At 32.5% G+C, this 18,361-nt stretch overlaps 1 protein-coding gene across 50 annotated transcripts in view; it reads right to left on the bottom strand.

Moving 5' to 3' along the window:
• Positions 1-18,361, bottom strand: part of tou (bromodomain adjacent to zinc finger domain 2B toutatis) — a 104,976-nt gene that overhangs the window by 71,874 nt on the left and 14,741 nt on the right. For 13 of the 50 annotated variants that reach the window (XM_088182645.1, XM_088182638.1, XM_088182613.1 and 10 more), the window contains exon 1: positions 6,749-6,893. The exons of the other annotated variants lie outside the window; for them this stretch is intronic. The gene's annotated coding sequence lies outside the window, so the exon portion shown is untranslated. Of the gene's footprint in view, positions 1-6,748; positions 6,894-18,361 lie in introns of those variants that run through there. 50 annotated transcript variants of the gene reach the window in all.

Here is an 18,361-nt window from a genome sequence, read left to right as displayed (position 1 = left end):
AAAATTAGATTCGTCAATTTTTCAAAGAATATTTTGTCCTGATTTGTTCGGACTTTTCAAACCAAACGAGTTATATACTAAAATTTGATTCAGATGCCATATTTTCAACTCCAGTCAGTATTAAATATGACAATCTTTAGATCTGACAATTCAACCAAAAAGTTGTATGGTAAAAATGATAGCCCTGATTTTGACAGCTGTCTTTCAAAATTTACTATGAAAACAGTACGTATTACACCGCTTATGGGACACAAAACAAAAATATATATTTTGAACGTTTACCTTATCCCTATATTTAAGTAAATTCTTATGTAAGTCGGTGTCTTATGCCTTAAAAGACGTGATTCGAATTATATATGGACCTTAGTGTTTTTCAATGTCCATCGTGTTAAGGAGATTGGAATTAGTGATTGTTATATAAATACTTATAATTCTAATCGATTATCACAGATTAGGTTTTCTTAGATTTACCTAATATCACATGTGAATATCAAAACGAATAATTTAAACGAATCGAATCAGGTCGTTTATATATATTAATTGTGAACTGTAATAATAGTTTATAATTAATAAAAAGTCATTGATTTACAGACTTACTTAATATTTGTTGATTGTGTTGTCTCGTCGTAACGCATTTGGGCTAACGCTTGTCACGTTGCAAAGGAATATTTACAATTATTATATAAATTATAAAATTTTTAAAGCAAACACTTTTTTACTTTTTTAGCTATCCGTAAATCTCATGGTCACTTTTATAATCTAAAGCTCCTAATAACCAGGCGCGTAAGGTGAGATACATTCCCTTTCGTTCGCTCGCGTGTTAAGTGACAAGTAAAGGCTTGCGGAGCGCATGTAACGCACGCCCGTCACTCACTCTCGTCACTTCCAACGCGAGCGAGTGAAAAGGAATGTATCTCGCCTTACGCGCCTGCTAATAACACGTTACCTGATATTTTATCGATTTTTTAATACATAATGTATTACCTCATTATTAAAGAATTTTTAATACCAGATATGTACAATCTAGCTCGATTTTAATTAATCATCATGATATTCATCCATGAGATTAGGAAAATCTAGGTAGACCTAAGCTGTGACGATCGATCGGAATTATAATTATATAATAATCACTAATTCCGATCTCCCAGGCACGATAGAAATTTAAAAACACTAAGATCCGTATGGGATTCGAACTCAGGTCTTTCAGGTCAATAGTCAGGAACTTATACTGCCCGTCTATCGAGCTAGTAAAATCCGCTACACTGTTATATATTTTTATGATCAAATGCATTACTTTAAAACCAGCGTGTGAAGAACATGTTAAATGAGAGCCAAATACAACACTTATATCAAGAATATGTTAAATTGCCATTAATAATTTTTGATATTTAGCTTTATTGAAACTTACTTAATGAGAAGAAAAACTGTTTCATGAATCTGTGAAAGATTTGTGCGTTTCGTCATCACGATTTTACACAAAAAAAATACTGTGTAACATATTTATCACGCTATTTAGCTAAAGATGTAACAAAAATAGATTTTTGTGTTTTCGACTACAATTCGAATACATTTTTATTACTTATATACCGTCATCATTTACCGGCCTTCCTACGCAGATTCATCAATCCCTAATTTATCTTTAAAATCTTCTAAACTTTTGCCGCTAATCTTGGCCTGTTTAAAGCTGGTAAGTGGCAATCAACATTTTTTTAAATGCTCGGTTTAACGTTTACTGATTTTATTATTATGAATACTCAAATATTGAAAACGTTGATTAATAAAAAAATTATACACCGCATTGAGTTTGTTACATATTATTGTACTGAAAAAGTAAGATATATTATATAATCCTTCATGAAATATGGTCAGCTGTTTTAAAAGAAAATTATAAAAAAAATATATTTCAACTCTTTTATCAATGTTCTAGAAATAACAAGTGTAACCTCGTTTATACGGAATGGCGCAAAAGACACTTTACATTTTAAAAAGAAAATATCTTTTTTTTTAGAGATATTTGAGAGATTTATTATGAAGAAGTACACAACTAGAAATTGCAATACCGGTATTTCAAAATGAAATACCGATATAACAAAAATAACTAATCCGTACATTTTATCTAAATATGGCTTAGAACTACAAAAACAAAGATTCCCATATTGTTTGAAAATAGAAGCGGAGAATAAAATAATGGTCATTGTGAATGATCAATCTAAGAAGTGTTATCGGCGTAGGATATTAATGTAAAAAATATTATGCAATACAGTAGACCCCCCAATAACACGGTAAATTGGAAACGTGCTATTTGGGTGCCCGTTACTTTATGTGTGAGCGAGCCAAAGGAGGGATATCTCACCACACCACCACACACACCCGCCTGATTCGTACGTATAAAGTATTTTTAGAAGTACCTGAATGTAAGGAAGATTGTTTAAAAGCTTCTTATTCTTTGAAACACGAAACATGCATTAACAGACAGACAGATAACAGGAAAGAGATACCAAGGGATGATTGAAAATTTTATTCGTCCAGAGATAGATCTCATATTTATAGTTTCAGCAAGATAGGCCAACTGCCCACACTGAAAGAGCAACAATATAGATTCTTCAAATATTCAATGACAGAAACATAAATTAAATGGCCACTGCGTTCGCCTGATCTGACAGCTCCAGCTGTTTTCTTTGGGATTATCTTAAGAAAAGAGTTTACATAAACAAACCACAAAACCATAAAATAATAATATTCGAGAATAAATCAGAGCGTTAGAACTAGAAACATTGCAAATTGTCATGGAACGCTTCCTAGAAACAGCTCGGATTTGTGAAGCTGAAGAGGGAGGGCTTTTGAATGATATTATATTCCACAATATGTTTATAGTAATATCCAAGAGTATAAATAAATATAACTAAAAAAAAATCTACATGCTATTTTCATTCAAAAGTTATTCGATTTTTATAATATAAAGTGATTTTTGCGCTACCTTTTGTAAATTGACACTAAGAGTTTCATTTTTCACTAATTAAAGATGTTAAAAAGATTAATGAAGGTTGTGCATGATTGCAAATAGTAGTAGTAAACGTCTTATAAAAACACCAATATGATTTGATTACCTAAGTTAATTTTCATAATCTAACATTACAGAAACTTCGTTTTCATACAATGTTTACCACATTATCTGGTATTTGCAGTCTTTCATCTCCTTCATTCGTCTTCTGAACATCAAAATTGGAATTATCCGTATTAATTAACACCAAGTGAACACGCGAATAGATACCAAACCATTAGTATGTATCCAGATTGTACAAAAGAGATAAAAATAGCAGATAATGCTAATTTGTTGCGTAGCACGTAACGGACAATGTCATCAAACAATGAAAATAATGTCTGTAAGTGTAAAACAAAGATATCAGCATGTGGTTAAACTGATACGATCCTAGATCCCAAATTTTGAATGATGAATAAATAATTGAGACCATATCCAACTTACAATCTGAGGCAGAATTTTCAAGTGGTTTGAGAGACCAAAAGACTCAAATCAACATCAAAAATATACGCGATTTCATTGCTTCGAAAATCTGATGTTTCGTTATCTGAACAATCATTATCCCTATTTAGTCCTACTTTACTTTTAAAAGTGCCACCCACGATAGATACTCTAGTAAATGGAATTGCGATATAATCGCTTCGGTAATTTGCGGCATTCTACTTGTGGGTTGAGGGTCAGTATAAATATCGATTTTGGCAAAATAAAAAAAAGGTTTGCAATCGCTCGCGTCAAATAGTTCCGACGCCGCACTGTGGTTCAAATCGCGATTCTGGCGTGGCATGCGATCATTATGGATGTTTATGAAGATTTTACCCTATACCTGGTTTAGAAGTGAACAAAGAATTAACGCAGGTCTACCACATAAAACATTTAGTTTAGTTAACAAATTGAACCCTTTGGTTAAAGCGCTGATTTCACAGGTAGGTGCGAATTAGACGGCAGTGATTTTAAGCATCGAGTTGAAACGATGGAGCCAAGTATTTAGCATGCAATTATGGATAGTATCAAGAACTCACAGTTGTGAATATATAAAATGGGGGTCATTTATATTTATAGGTATAAAAAATAGTAAAATGGCGATTAAGATCTGAGTTCGAAACCCATATGGACACAAGTATTATTTATTTTATTCTTTCGCAACTGGGAGATTGGATTATTGTGTAATTATAATTCCAATTTATTATCACAGATTTTTTCCTAGATTTTCCTAATCTCACGGATGAATAATTAAAATAATCTCTAACGTCTATCAATTGCAAGTTGTAAAAATATTTTATAATTAATAAAATAAGTCTACATTCCGTTTCTTTTAACAGTCACTATGAAGTAGATCCATTTCGTATACTTTGAAGTATAGTGAATCACTACTTGGTCGTCGCTGTCGCAGTGGAAGCGCTCCGTCATATTAAGACTTTTTTATAACAATATTACGACGTACAATAATTAAGAAGCGAATGAAGCATATCTAAACCAAATTTTGATTAATATGAGAGCGCAAAAAATAATTATCCCTTCTCAGAAGTCAAAAATCAACGTCAAAAGCAATAAAACCGTGTCGGCGCAGTTGGAACGCTCGTTACCGAGCGTTCCCCCTCCCCCGCAATTAACATCTATGCTTATAAATTATACGAAAAATATATTGATTTGATTCGATACATGTAGTAAGAGGTTTCTTAAGTGGCAGCCCATTTTTAATTAAAAGGGAGCGCAATGATATGCAATATTTAACATGATTTATTTTTATTTTTTAATTAAAAATCTGACCATCACGGCATGACAGATTCTCTCCAAGCATTTCATACATATACACGCATTTACGCTCCTCATAGGTATCAACGAAAACATCTTTGTATATTTAACAACAATAATACTGTTTTTTCTAAATTACAAGTCAGTCAAAATAAAGCCATAAAAGTAATATATGATAAACATTTTAATACTTATCTTTAAAAAAATGCATATTAGCACATTCAAATGCTAACAATAAATATTATAAAAATATTTCGCGAAACGACACTAACCCACTAATCTTGTGTATCAGTTAATACGATAAAATCAACCTTAAATTTAAATACAAAATGCCAATCACATATTGCTTTATAGGCTAAATATAACATAATTTATTGTTTTTATTTTCTATATTTTTCTTTTTCTTTCGCTAAAATTGTAAAGGTTATTCCATAAGTTATAACCAACAACATTTTAAATTATATTCTTATTTTTTCATCAAATTTTAGCTAATAACTAATTATAAACATGAAAATAGTTGCTGGTATAATTAGTATGTTTGTAAAATTATTTATATTATTGAAATAAAAGTTTTAAAAAAACTTGTATATAAAACTTGTATGAGAATCTGGATGGCTCGTGTTAAATAAACGGTCGCTGTCTTTCATTATGTTCTTAACCCATTGACGCGCTAATCAAAAATATATATTAAATTATTTACAAAAAAATATTTTTTTGGTAAATAAATCAATCGAGCGACTTAAGTCGATTTACGCGTTCAAAAGGCTTGTAGCTCAAAAATATGTTTTCCAAGAAGGTATAGGTCAAACATAATGGCCCAAAGAGTCTTATAGGTTAAGGTTAGCTACTAGACAGCCCGCAGCATCGCCGGATTGTCGACGCCACCCTTCAGAAATTTCAAAAATGATTCATTAAATACATGTTACAAAGGCACATGCAAATACAGATACGATCAGCAATTTTCTCTGAATCCTTTCCAACAACAACGAGTACTTCACTTCGCTATTATTTCTAACAATGAATCATTTTTTTAATAATACTACGAAATAATGTATCGTACATTATAAATTGTTAAAAATAACGCGCGCTCCACATAACGAAGACGAGCATCTTCGACGCCTTATGGTAAACTTTTGCGATATGCATACTGAAACTCCATCCGTGCATACACGTCATTCCAAGATTTTCATTTTACGTATTTCTGATTAAAAGGAATGCTGAAAGGTAGCAGGTTGTCGAACAACCGGAGCATATTTTAGTCATAAAAATATAATAATTAATTCTATATTCGTAATTGCCGCATGTTTGTCAGTAATAAAAAAGAGCAAAATTATCGTGCGGTACTCCAGAACTGGCGACTGACAATAACCACTTCATAAATGGTTAGCATTATTGAGTTCATGATAAACTTTGTCAAATACTATTTAAAAGTCGATATAGACTAGGTATTTTAGTAACAAGGGATTTTGTCACTGCTTTAGTGTAACACAAGAGGTTAAGTTTGTGAAACGATGCGGATAAAAACCGTGTTACTGGTTCACTAAAGCCTGTCAACACTAATTATGGATATATTTGTGAAGAATTATATCAAACAATTTAGCGGGTGTCGAAGGAACCGGTCTACATACTTACAACACGGAATTCAAAAAAGCGCTGTACTATATTAATTATTTTTGTTATAAATTAAAAATAAATTACTTGCGATATTTATTAGCTAAATCATTTCACAAGTTTAAAAATAAAGTAAAAAAAGAGTGGTTAGGGTTAGATAATAAAGTATTGTATGGTTAGATTTTAATAATGAACTACTGTGCGCCGGTGCACTACGCACACGGACGTTCGCATCTCGCGAGTGTTCTCATTGTGCGTTTGTCGGTTTGTTTGGTTGAGAAAAGTGTTGCGGGCTTTATATCATAAAAGACAATCGGGGGAAAAGTAATTTCGTAGACGGTTCACCGATGAAGAGGAGTTCGGCTGACGGCAACAATGGCGGCCGAGTCGGAGTCGCAGTCGCGAGAGCGCTAGGGATGGGCCGTTTGTAATTGGTTTGTAACGCGTTGCGAACTCGTAACCGTTACCGGCCGGCGCTCGATAATCGACTGACGGGCACTAAAGCACGCGCACACACACGCTCACCAAAACAAACATACTCGCGCACGCACACAGAGACGGACATTATTTTATCGTGCGTTTTGTCATCGGCTCTCGAGACGCTTTCATTGTATTCGCCGCGACCGCCGCCATCTTTGTTTGTGTTTGATGCACGACCAATTTTTTTAATCGGATATCCAATTAACCTTTTGCACTCGCGCGACTCATCCGAAACAATGCTGAAAACTTTTTGTGTGCGGCATTAGATGACACGCTTTGCGAGAAAAGTGTTTCGAATGATGATTTGACATGCTAAAAATTCAAGTAGTTTTTGCGCCACCGCGGACATACAACATTGTAGAATACATGACACCTGACAGGTGGTCAAAATCGACGTGTGTTACAATACCGAAAATACGAACCTTTACCCAGCACGATATACCAGTGCTATAGGTCGGTGACTAATACATAAAATACATGGGTTCGAATCCCTTGTAGACCCTAATATTTTTTAATTTCTTTCTTGTTTGGGAGATTGTATATAATTATAATTCCAATCGATCATCACAGATAAGCTTTTCCTAGATTTTCCTAATATCACTGATGAATATATAAAAATAAAATCGGTCGTGGATAAAAATTGGTATCTATACTAATAATTTATAATTATTAAAATAGATGCACTGCTTTACAGACTTTGATTTTGGCATTGCCCGCCATGTTTCAACGGAAGATTTACAATAAAAAAAAATTATAAAGAGTGAAGAACCGAATGATAATTTTTAAGAGACAATTCATATCATAATAAACCCTAAAAATTTTCAAACAACATTATCGCAATTTTATTGTAAATGTTGACTAATGTTTCGTGGACTTTGAGAAGGCGTTTGACAAAGTAAGATATTGATAAAAAAATTAAATCCACTATTGAGTGAATATTGATAGGATTGCATTTTGTACCCTGTGATTTTTTAACACTTATCCATATAATAAGTTTGGGGAAATATTGATAAACATAAACACAGACAAAGGGAGAAAATAAACGGAGTCTCTTTAATAAATATACTGCGATATGCTGATGATACGATATACTCATAGGAGATAGTCGAGAGGGTTTGCAAATTCACATTGAAAAAATAACAAGCCTGAAAAAGATTATGAGCATATAACCTGAGATAAAATGCCTAATCGAGAAAGTCAGGACATAATCCACTCGATTTAACCCTTTGAGTAGTGAGTTAATTTATACACATTTTTTAATTTGAATAATACCTGGGAGTTATTTTGCGTATTTTTCACATATTATGTGTGTATAAAAAATGTTGAATCAAACTCAAAATAATTCTGAAAAAAAACAAACATTATTTTCATTAATCAGTTTAGAGTAACGTCTAAATACTATCTCACATGTGTGTGGAAAAAATGGTAGAAACTCAATATAATACAAAAAAATGCTGGGATATGACTAAGTATATCGTAAATTTTATTTTCCAGTTAACGAGTATGGGGAGTTTATAAAAGCGGATAATCAAATTTTCGATAATCACTCAAAACATAGAGTGGTCAAAAGCTGGGTGTGATTTAACAGGAAATTATTATAACTAAGAGATATGTGCATTTAAATAAATACTTTGTTCCATGAAATGAATTGTTTGTGCATTTATGTAAGGTAAATCTTCGAAATAGGATTTGTTGCAGAGATTTATTCATAAGGTGTTTACGGTTCTAACCAAAGCTCGCTCGCACCTAATTTGTCCAACAATAATGCACAAGCAATTCGTTTTATGGAGCAATTATTTTATATATTGCTCATTTAAATTGTCCTATAAAAAGTTCAACGAAGTGTTTCGGGTATTAAAAGACCTGGGTTCGAATCAAATATGAACCATTATGTTTTTCAATTTCTATCGTATCTAGGAGATCGGAATTAATGATTACTATATAATTATATCTCCGATTGATCGTGATGATTAATTCAAATCGAGTTGGCGGTACATATTATGTATAAAAAACTAATAATGAGCTACATCAGTTCATAGAGAATATCATAAATGTTTAAATAAAATAAAAAAAAACTACTTGAATTTTGTAAGCGATTTCGAAAAGAGGTTTGTTTTTTGCATGTTTTTTTTTTTAAATTTTGCTCACATTCGTAAACTTGTGTGTACATATTTTCTTTAATTGTTAAATAAAATTGTGTGTATTTTACTATTACTGCGCGGATTAACAACTTAAAAGCTGCTTTTCTTTCGGGAAAATAAAATTAATAAAAAAATCGAAATTCAGAAGATAGCAATTTTTTCTAGATAAAAAACGAAAATAATTCATTTAAAATGACTGCAAAAAATATATTTTTCAAAATTTATATATAGTCAAACTCATTGGAAGCTTTTATATATAAAAAACTTCCAATGAGTTTAACACAAAGAGCTTTTCTGATATAAGTTAGATTTTTATAAACCCGATTTTAAAATGCCATTGAAATCGGTCAGGTAGTTTTGCGCAATAGCGGATATTTTTTTTGTTCACAACGACATTTTACCTCTATATATTACATATGCGAAAGGTAAAATTCGGGGAGTTTTAGAGAAGTTGGGGAGAAAAATACATGGCATACACATACACCGATATCAAAAGGGGACATGATAAATGAAATCTGTCGTTGCCTTTATCATGGTTATACTTTACTGATGTATTTACTTGAAATACAATATTAATTTATTAACATAATTTTTGCATATAACAAAATTCAAACGTTACTTTCAACATATCATACATAAGATGAAGAACGAGATGAAATTTTAAAATAAATAATATCTTGTAAATTAGTATTAACGACCTGACAGGAAGGATGTGTCATCATACCTCACATGGTAACGGGTGAGAATGTGCGATCAAAGATGTTTCGCAGCTATAGCCAATGAACGAAACGCATGCCGAAAATAGCACGTAAATTTTTCTGCGGTACGCTAAGATTTTACTATAAAAAATATTATTTCTCGTTATGGGGCCTGATTAATACGAATGAATCCAATAGTGGTAAATAAAAAATATAATAAATATTGGACATTTACTTATAGAGATGTTATTCGTGATAAAAGTACTTGATTAATTTGCAATTAAATATTAGCATTTTGGCAAAAACCTCGCCATAGAAACAGGTACACGTTTATAACCAAAAAGATCCGCAATGAAATGCTCGAATGTCATGAGAGCGATAGCCATTGGAAGCAGGTAGACCGAACCAGGGTCATTAATGGTATACATATTCTGCAATAGTGAAAACCACAATAGACTGTATAGGGACAAACTAAACCTTAAATAAAAAAAATTACCATCCTCTTTCCTTTTATGGAGTTGAGTCTGTGTTTCAATTTGATCTAATCTATTTTATAAAAATCTTAAGAAACTATTTCCCAATAGTTATTCAGTTATTTAAATCTTTATAAACCAGTGGCAAAACTTTAAATTTTCTACTTTTGTATTAAAAAACGTATAGGAGTATTAGACCGCGCAGTGCAATTTTTTTTAAATATTTTACTAGTAAATATTAATTTAACTCAAAGCGAACTTTTAAGTTAAATTGGTTGCTTGAAATATTTTTATTACTTTATAATTTACTTATAACGCAAAATGTAATACAAATGTATGGGTAATAAAATCCCGGGATCGCGAAAGATTTACGATTAGTTAATATAATCTAGAAAATAAACGTTTGATACGCTTGCACTGTCAGTCAAAATTACCATTACACTCATCCCTTGATTTACACGGTAAATACTTCCAGGAAATAAAGGAGACAAAGAACGAAATTTCTAATGATATTCACGTGTAAATGACTTCAGATTATAAAGTAAACGAGCAAAATCTTCAGCGATATGCGTGCACTCCAAAAAGCAACTCATGACACAGTAGGAGAGGTTCCAGATGTAGTTCAAGTCCAATAAATGGGAGTAAACCATTAACCCATGCATTTATATATCGCCGTGCTACACGATTTGGAGTATTTAAAAAAAAAAAATTTTTGTAAATCCCTTAGCTGCATGTACAGACTGTAGTCAGTTTTTTGATACCTAGTTACGTTTACAAAGAAAATTTTTGAACAATGGCACATTGAATTGAATTTCATTGAAGATTATGGAGATGTCACTAACCATGAATGTGTTTTTTAGGTGGCACAAACCCTATAAAGAAGGTCGAGAAAATATTTAAGACATTCTTGGGCTTATTGCCAAACTAACGGACTTGGATAGAAATATAATTCATAGAATTTTACACCAGCCAAAGTTTCTGCAGAATTAGTGTTAGAATTTTTCGAGAAGTAATTGAGTCATTCTTCACGGCAAAGTGAGGAAAACGATCATTCTTATCGACAGCCGTGAGATTGTGCACAAATATGTTTTACCTCCAGAATAGACAATACATTCTACAAAGATGTAATGGAACAGTACATGGCAGATGATTGGATGCGAATAAAAACACCACCATACTTCCATGGTCGCCATTTGGGAAAGGCAGGTGGGGGCATCTGCTCCCCCCTCCCTCTTGAATTGAGCCAAAAAATGCATATCATTTAATGAAATACTATGAATTTTAATAAAATCAATATATTAAAAAACGATCACTGACTAATCAACTTTTACCCCCTCCCCTGAAAAAAAAGCTAAAATGACGTCCCTGATTCTAAATCAGAAATTCTCGGGTTATTCCTAAATAAAAATCCAAAAAGCAGTCTTGTATCTATCTCGAAAATATTTCTTGAAATATGTCAATTCAGTAAAATCATATCGAAATACATTTTCACCGGTAGATATATATTACTAGTGAAAATAAAATTTATCAGTCAGGTGCTAGTAAAATTATATGATTTCAACTTTTCCATACGAAGTACATAATTATTTATTTACATGCGATGTATAGTAAATGTTACAGGGAATGTGTATGTTTAAGTTCATATTTTCACAAGAAGATATATATTTCTACTATCGAAAATATAATTTAACTGATAGGCGCTTGTGAAATTATATACTGCTCTAAAATGTCTATGAAGCGCCATTTGACAGTTGCGAAACGTACATTTTCTGTTCAAACCCAATCCTAACTTAATGAAAGTTCTAAACCTAATTATAGTTTCATTCGGTCAAGTACAAGTTAACTCAACTCTCAGGGGAGAATAAGCTGAAGATTAAGTCAATACAGACATCACATCTCACATATTGCTCCATGGTTTATCTACATTTCGATATTACACTGTTTTAAAAATATAATAGCTATACTTACAAAAATTACTATGGACTTCTAATATAAGTGGGATGATCAAAGTATATTCAAACCGAATTTTGGTCATTAGGAGCGCAAAAATCAACAGCAGAATAAGTACAAACAGGCGTCACATCTCGCATATTGCTCCATACTTTGTCTACACTTGGATAATACACTGTTTTAAAAATATGATATTACCGATATTTCTATGGACTTATATAGTGTAAATCAAAACACATTCAAAGCGAATTTTGGTCAATAGAAGGGCGCAAAAAACAATTATCACTTCTCAGAAGTCAAAAATTCACGTCAAAAGTAATAAAATCGTATCGGAGCCGTCGCAGTGGGAACGCTCGATAACGAGCGTTGTCACTGCGACGTTGACGGCACGATTTTATTGCTTTTGACATGGATTTTTGACTTTTAAGAAGGGATAATTGTTTTTTGCGCTCTCCTATTAGTCAAAATTCGGTTTAGTCAAACTTCATTCGATTCTCATTTATTGTAAGTCGTAATATTGTTATCAAAATACTTAATATGAACTCTACACAACCGAGCTTTTCTACCGCGACGGCACTACTTTAATGCTTTTGACGTGGATTCTAAAAAATAATTCGCCAGGAAAACGCATGTAATTTAATAATATACTGTGGATCTAAATAAAATGAAAATATTTAAAAGGCGACCGCTGACTTGCCAACTTTGCCCCCCCCCCTCCCCTTGGAAAATTCTGAAACGACTTCGCTGATCTCAGATGTATATACATATATTGTTAACATACCATCAGAGTAAGCAACTAGGGGACTCCCTAATCGTTTGCTTTACATTTTAATTAGGCTAATCCAAGCCAGGGTTAGGCGATTTGGACTCCCACGCGTTCGCACAATAGTAACCGAGTAACAGTTACTGATGCCTGTTCCGCGTTACATACTCGACGCCCACCGACAATATAACGAACGATTCGGCTCAAGATCCGCTCTTACCTGGTCTCACCGGCGATCAGGTATTCACGGAAGGTGAAAAAAATGAACGTCCGAACCTTGTCACACGACGTCAGACGGCGCAAAAGAGGAGAACGGCGGGGCCCCGGCGAGACTCGAAGATAAATCAAACGGTCACGGAATTATACCACCGCCAGCGCGCGTATGTCGTACCTGAGACGGCGGACCTCGAAGAGAAAGAGAGCTGCAAACGGCACCTACGCCGTCCGCCAATTGCGAATTAACTGCGAAAACGACGCCGAAATGGCCGATGCGGTCGATCGCCGCCAGGTCACCGGTTCAATTGCCACCGGTGTGTGTGATGCGGAGAACGCCAAGTTTTGCGCTGTCTGTTGGTCGAGAATGAAACGAAACAAAAATTCGACCAGCTACTCTATCTACCTACCAGACGTGCGGCGACAGATGCACTTTTGGGCTGCATGACGTACATACACACCGCGCCCATAAAAACGCCGGTGTGTTAATTTTTCGATCAATGAAAAAAAATACATGATATGAAACATCTTGCGTGACTTTCAAAGACCCACGAGGCAATCCTCGCCGGGCTGACTACCTGGATCAAGACGTAGCTTTTGTGTGTGGATTTATAATTCATGCTGTGGAACGCACCAAAGATTTGCAGTTTTGTTATGTCGATTTTGCTATTATACATATATTGCCCTAAACTAGGGTTACCAGACATGACCTTGTTCTTAGGGTGTCCTAGCTGAAACTTGTACTTGCTTTTGGGTAGATTTCAATATATAAGGGATAAAACGGTTTTTGAGGTTACGATAACTACCGTATTTTTTATCACATTTTTAGCAAACGTATCTAAAGAATTGACTTTGTAAATATATTTCTGACCAAATAAAGCCAATCTTATATATATATATAATATTAATTTAAAACGGTGGCTATTCAATTAAATTGTATCTAAAAAATCCTGTCTTTATTATAATACGACATTGTTGTTAGAGACAAGCATTTGCTCTAAGTGTAACTAAAATGTTTTACAAGTATGTTGACACTGAGCACAAAATGTCTTTAACCACCAGAACGCCAGTGTCTCACCGGTGAGTCGCTTATTTAGTTATTTTTGAAATAAATTCATCTTATTAAACAAATTAATGAGTTATTTACAAAATATTTCTATTAATTCGTATACTAAGTATTTTATATTTATTTTTAAAATGAGCTACGACGACGCGTGAAGAGAAATGACAGGTGACTTACGGATTTGTCGCCGGCGTTTAAAGGGTTAAATCGTTAATTGAATGGCTTTCACTATTACTTGCTGTTAAACACAAAATAAAAAAATTTGGAGAAATAAATTCGTTTATAAATATATTATATTACAAGATAACGTAACATCATTGGAAAGTAAGGAAAATTCTGCGAAAAATATCATTGAGGATAGAAAAAAGTTGTCATTGATGTTTCATAATTTAAAAATTAATAATATTATGATATAAGGTATTTAAAAATTTTATACCAAACAGTGTTGCGCTTTAATGGCATTTTAGGCAAGTCAGTCGTAAAAAATCGACCGACTCACTCTTGTTTTATCATTTTCTGTCACGTTACATGCCGATGACTCAAATGTGCGTCATGGTAAAAATATTGATTCGCTTATGCGTGGGGATTGCAATAATATTGAAAATTTCAATACCGGTATTACATAGAAAAATAGTATTAACATTATTATTATTATTTTAATTAATCGAGCAAATGATTCACAATGTTTATTGATCAGAAAAACCAAAACATTCGAATACCCCGGCAAGTATTGTTTCAAAATATTAAATATATAATTAAAAATTATTTTAATTTAAACACTTTTTTCTAATTTTGGAACAATATCGTATTTGATCGACAGCTTCTGGGTGCCTCCTAAATTTTTATACCAGGGGCCAGAGCACCACTCGCCAATTTATTCCAATAAAACATATTACTCATATTTTTTTGTCAGTTACGATTATCCGTAAAAATCTTATGAGAAAGGAGTGCATAGAAAATTGTAACTGTTCAAAATGCGACATATTTTTTTTTTAATTGATGATTGTGATTTAAGATTAATCTCTCGCATAATTATTTATTTCTACTCATGTTAAAAGTATCATCTATTAAATTTGAGTTGTAAATGTTTATGTATATACGCAAATTTTTTTTGAAAGATCATTGATTTGCATAATTTAAAAAAAAATGTTGTATGTGTTTTAATAATTTGAAACTTTTTTGTGTAAAGCAATAATATTTAGTTGTTATGACAATAAAAAATATATATATTTATTGACTAACATGTTTTTAAAGTTTTTTTTAAATAGATAAAAGTCAACACATTTTAATTATATCGTTTAGTACAATCTGTCATCGCATTATATTCCAATGCAATAGGTTTTTATTTAAAAAAACAATTCGCGCAATACGTTTTTTATTTAAATATACTTATTGAGACTTATTGTTAATATTTAACACTTATGTTTAGTGAAGCATATTTCGTGGACAATTTGTGTAAAAATATGTCTGAATGGAGATAAAAATATATAAATAGTAGAAATAAACCTAAACAAAAAACAGTCAGTAGCTTTATAAATATTATATTATATTGTCAAGTGCGAACAAAGCCAATACATACAAAGATCCAATCAATCAATCTGTTTCCACCCCCATTGTCGCATTGGATTAAAAGTCGAGAGTAAGAAAAGCAAAAGCACCTCCCTTACTTCGAAAAGCGTATATAAGCGCAAACATAGTTTCTTCCATCAGTAATATTATTTCGCTGAAAAATTACTAATTTAATTTGCAGCAAAGAATAAATAATTATTATAATAATATATGTATCTCAAGTTTGTGTTGGTTATTTCATATTATTATTTGATTTTAGGGTGTAGTGTGAGTCCTAAAGGGTTTTGTATTATATACACTATCTGGAATCAATTGGGGTAACACAATTTCATTACACATCCAGCCATAAAACTACATAAATGAGCCCCAGAATGAGATTCTTCGCCACGACCATAAAATACACCGAAATTTATAAGAATGTGGCTGCGTGATGCGTATCTTAATTTATTTTGCTAGCACTAAATAAATAGATGGCAGCCAGTGTAGAATCTACAAAGTAGATGGAGCGTCACGTAAAAAGAAAGTGGACGCTAGGCGCATTTTAAACGCCTACTTAATAATTATTTTTTGACAATTTCCTGTAGCACTAAACACTTTTCATTGATGTGCTACATAGAAAAGTTGAGCATTCTCATCCATGGTTATCTGCAATACTTTTTTTATATATATATGTATATAACATAATACTGTATTATTTGGCTTCGAGTCCACGAACGAAACGATGACAGCCAAATCAAGAAAAAAACGATAAAACTAAATCCTGATTTTTTACACGCACATAGAAGATAATGGACTAGCTCAATTGTGTTTACCGTCACTGCTTTGAACTTCCTTTTTTTATCTAATCAATATTTTTCATTCCATGTTTAATCGAGTTTGCAACTACAATATCAAGACAAGGTCAAAATGCGCAGTATTATAAAATTCATGAGTAGCTCCAAAATCGAATGTAAATTTAAGATAATTAGTATGCAATAATTTAACTATAAACAACCACATTTGATCATATTACACAACAAACTATTATGCAAGTTATTTTTTTAGTGATTAGAAAAACTCGTTCATTAACTAAGATATGTACAGGTACTTGATTTGTCGCATCTGTCGTCATTAGTATTTTATTAAACATCACCAATTATTTTATTTTTCTTTGAATGCAAGTTGAAAGACTGAATCAGATGGATAATTTGCATCATTACTGCTCAAAATATTAAAAAATAATTCATTTTTCATATTTATATGCACATGATCAAGTAACCATAATTAATTATTATATCGAAAGCATAGCCTTCAATTATAACGCGATACGGCGTAATTCTACGAAAATAATTAGTATACAAAACCAACGTAAAACAATCAACAGATGTCGCCGAGATATAATAACCACTTATAAATATATATTAAATTCTTCCATTAATGGTTAATTATAATATAAATATTATATGGTAGATGAAATGAGTAGTTACGTAAAAAATATGAGAAAGTGGAGTAGTGATATTTTAGTTATTTTAGTAGCCGGCTTTATCGAGTATGTGTCAAACTGTAGTAACACATCACTGGACAGTTTTAATTATAGACTTTCATTCCAAAAACCACAGAGAAAATGCTAAAATAACGCAAGAAAACTCAAACACCTATATTACTACAGTAATAGTACAGTTTTGGAAGTATTGATACTAATGAACGTGAGTATATAATCAAATGAGAGGTAATGGCACATACACTCGCGACCAGAGATACTCAACAGCGTGGCCAGGAGTATACAACTCCGAGCCGAGCGAAAATCATCAACGCATCGATTTTTGCGTTAAGTAACTTTGAGCTGAACTCCACTCCCACACCTCCCTCAAAACATTTTAATTTTATTATGAGGCCCTCCGCGCCTGTGACCTGGCTGCTGCTGGGTTACAAGGTCGCAAGGTTAACGCCTGGTCCTTGACCTATTTACAGGGTTCGACAACCTCGCGGCGGAATTTGCCTAAACGCCCGCCCGACAAAGTGTGCAAACTGCATGTGGGGGTGTAGTGACGTTCGCATGGTATGCAAAAATCTCACTAGATTGGCTTCTTCAAAAAACTAGATAATTAAAAATATTTTTTTTATATTCCCTGTTAATCGTATTGTTTTGGCAAACAAAACGATTAACAGATAATAATCACAGAAGCTAAAAATAATAAAAAAAAACACGTACCAGTGAAATGCTTGCCATTTGTAATAATATCAAAAGAATCAAATCGAACACCGAATAAGTTTGGTTTCCGCAAGATTTCGAACTGTTTATACAAGTTAACCTATGTTTTATCAACTTTGAGAATGCGTCAAAAATGAGAGAATGTTTAACATACATATTTACATCAATAAGAATATACGATAAGGATCTGAAATTATTGCGTATTTGTACTGGAAACAAATCAAGGAGTGAGCCAAACTTGTACATTGATTGATTTTTAACATTTATTTCGAAAAGATTTTTGATCAGCTGCTCCGATTAAAAAATACAACAAAATGATTTTATATACTCCAGACGAAAATCTGAACCACATACTAAATATAAAATGCTGGTCCGAGAAAGCCAGGACAACATTCATAAAAATAAAGAAAGTTGAAT

Source organism: Plectrocnemia conspersa, unplaced genomic scaffold (assembly GCF_051122295.1).
Source record: "Plectrocnemia conspersa isolate PC_06_02 unplaced genomic scaffold, ASM5112229v1 ptg000003l, whole genome shotgun sequence".
In the NCBI taxonomy this organism is placed as follows: domain Eukaryota; kingdom Metazoa; phylum Arthropoda; class Insecta; order Trichoptera; family Polycentropodidae; genus Plectrocnemia; species Plectrocnemia conspersa.
The sequence above is the reverse complement of the archived record's forward strand: the minus strand, read 5'-3'. Positions and strand labels throughout refer to the sequence as shown.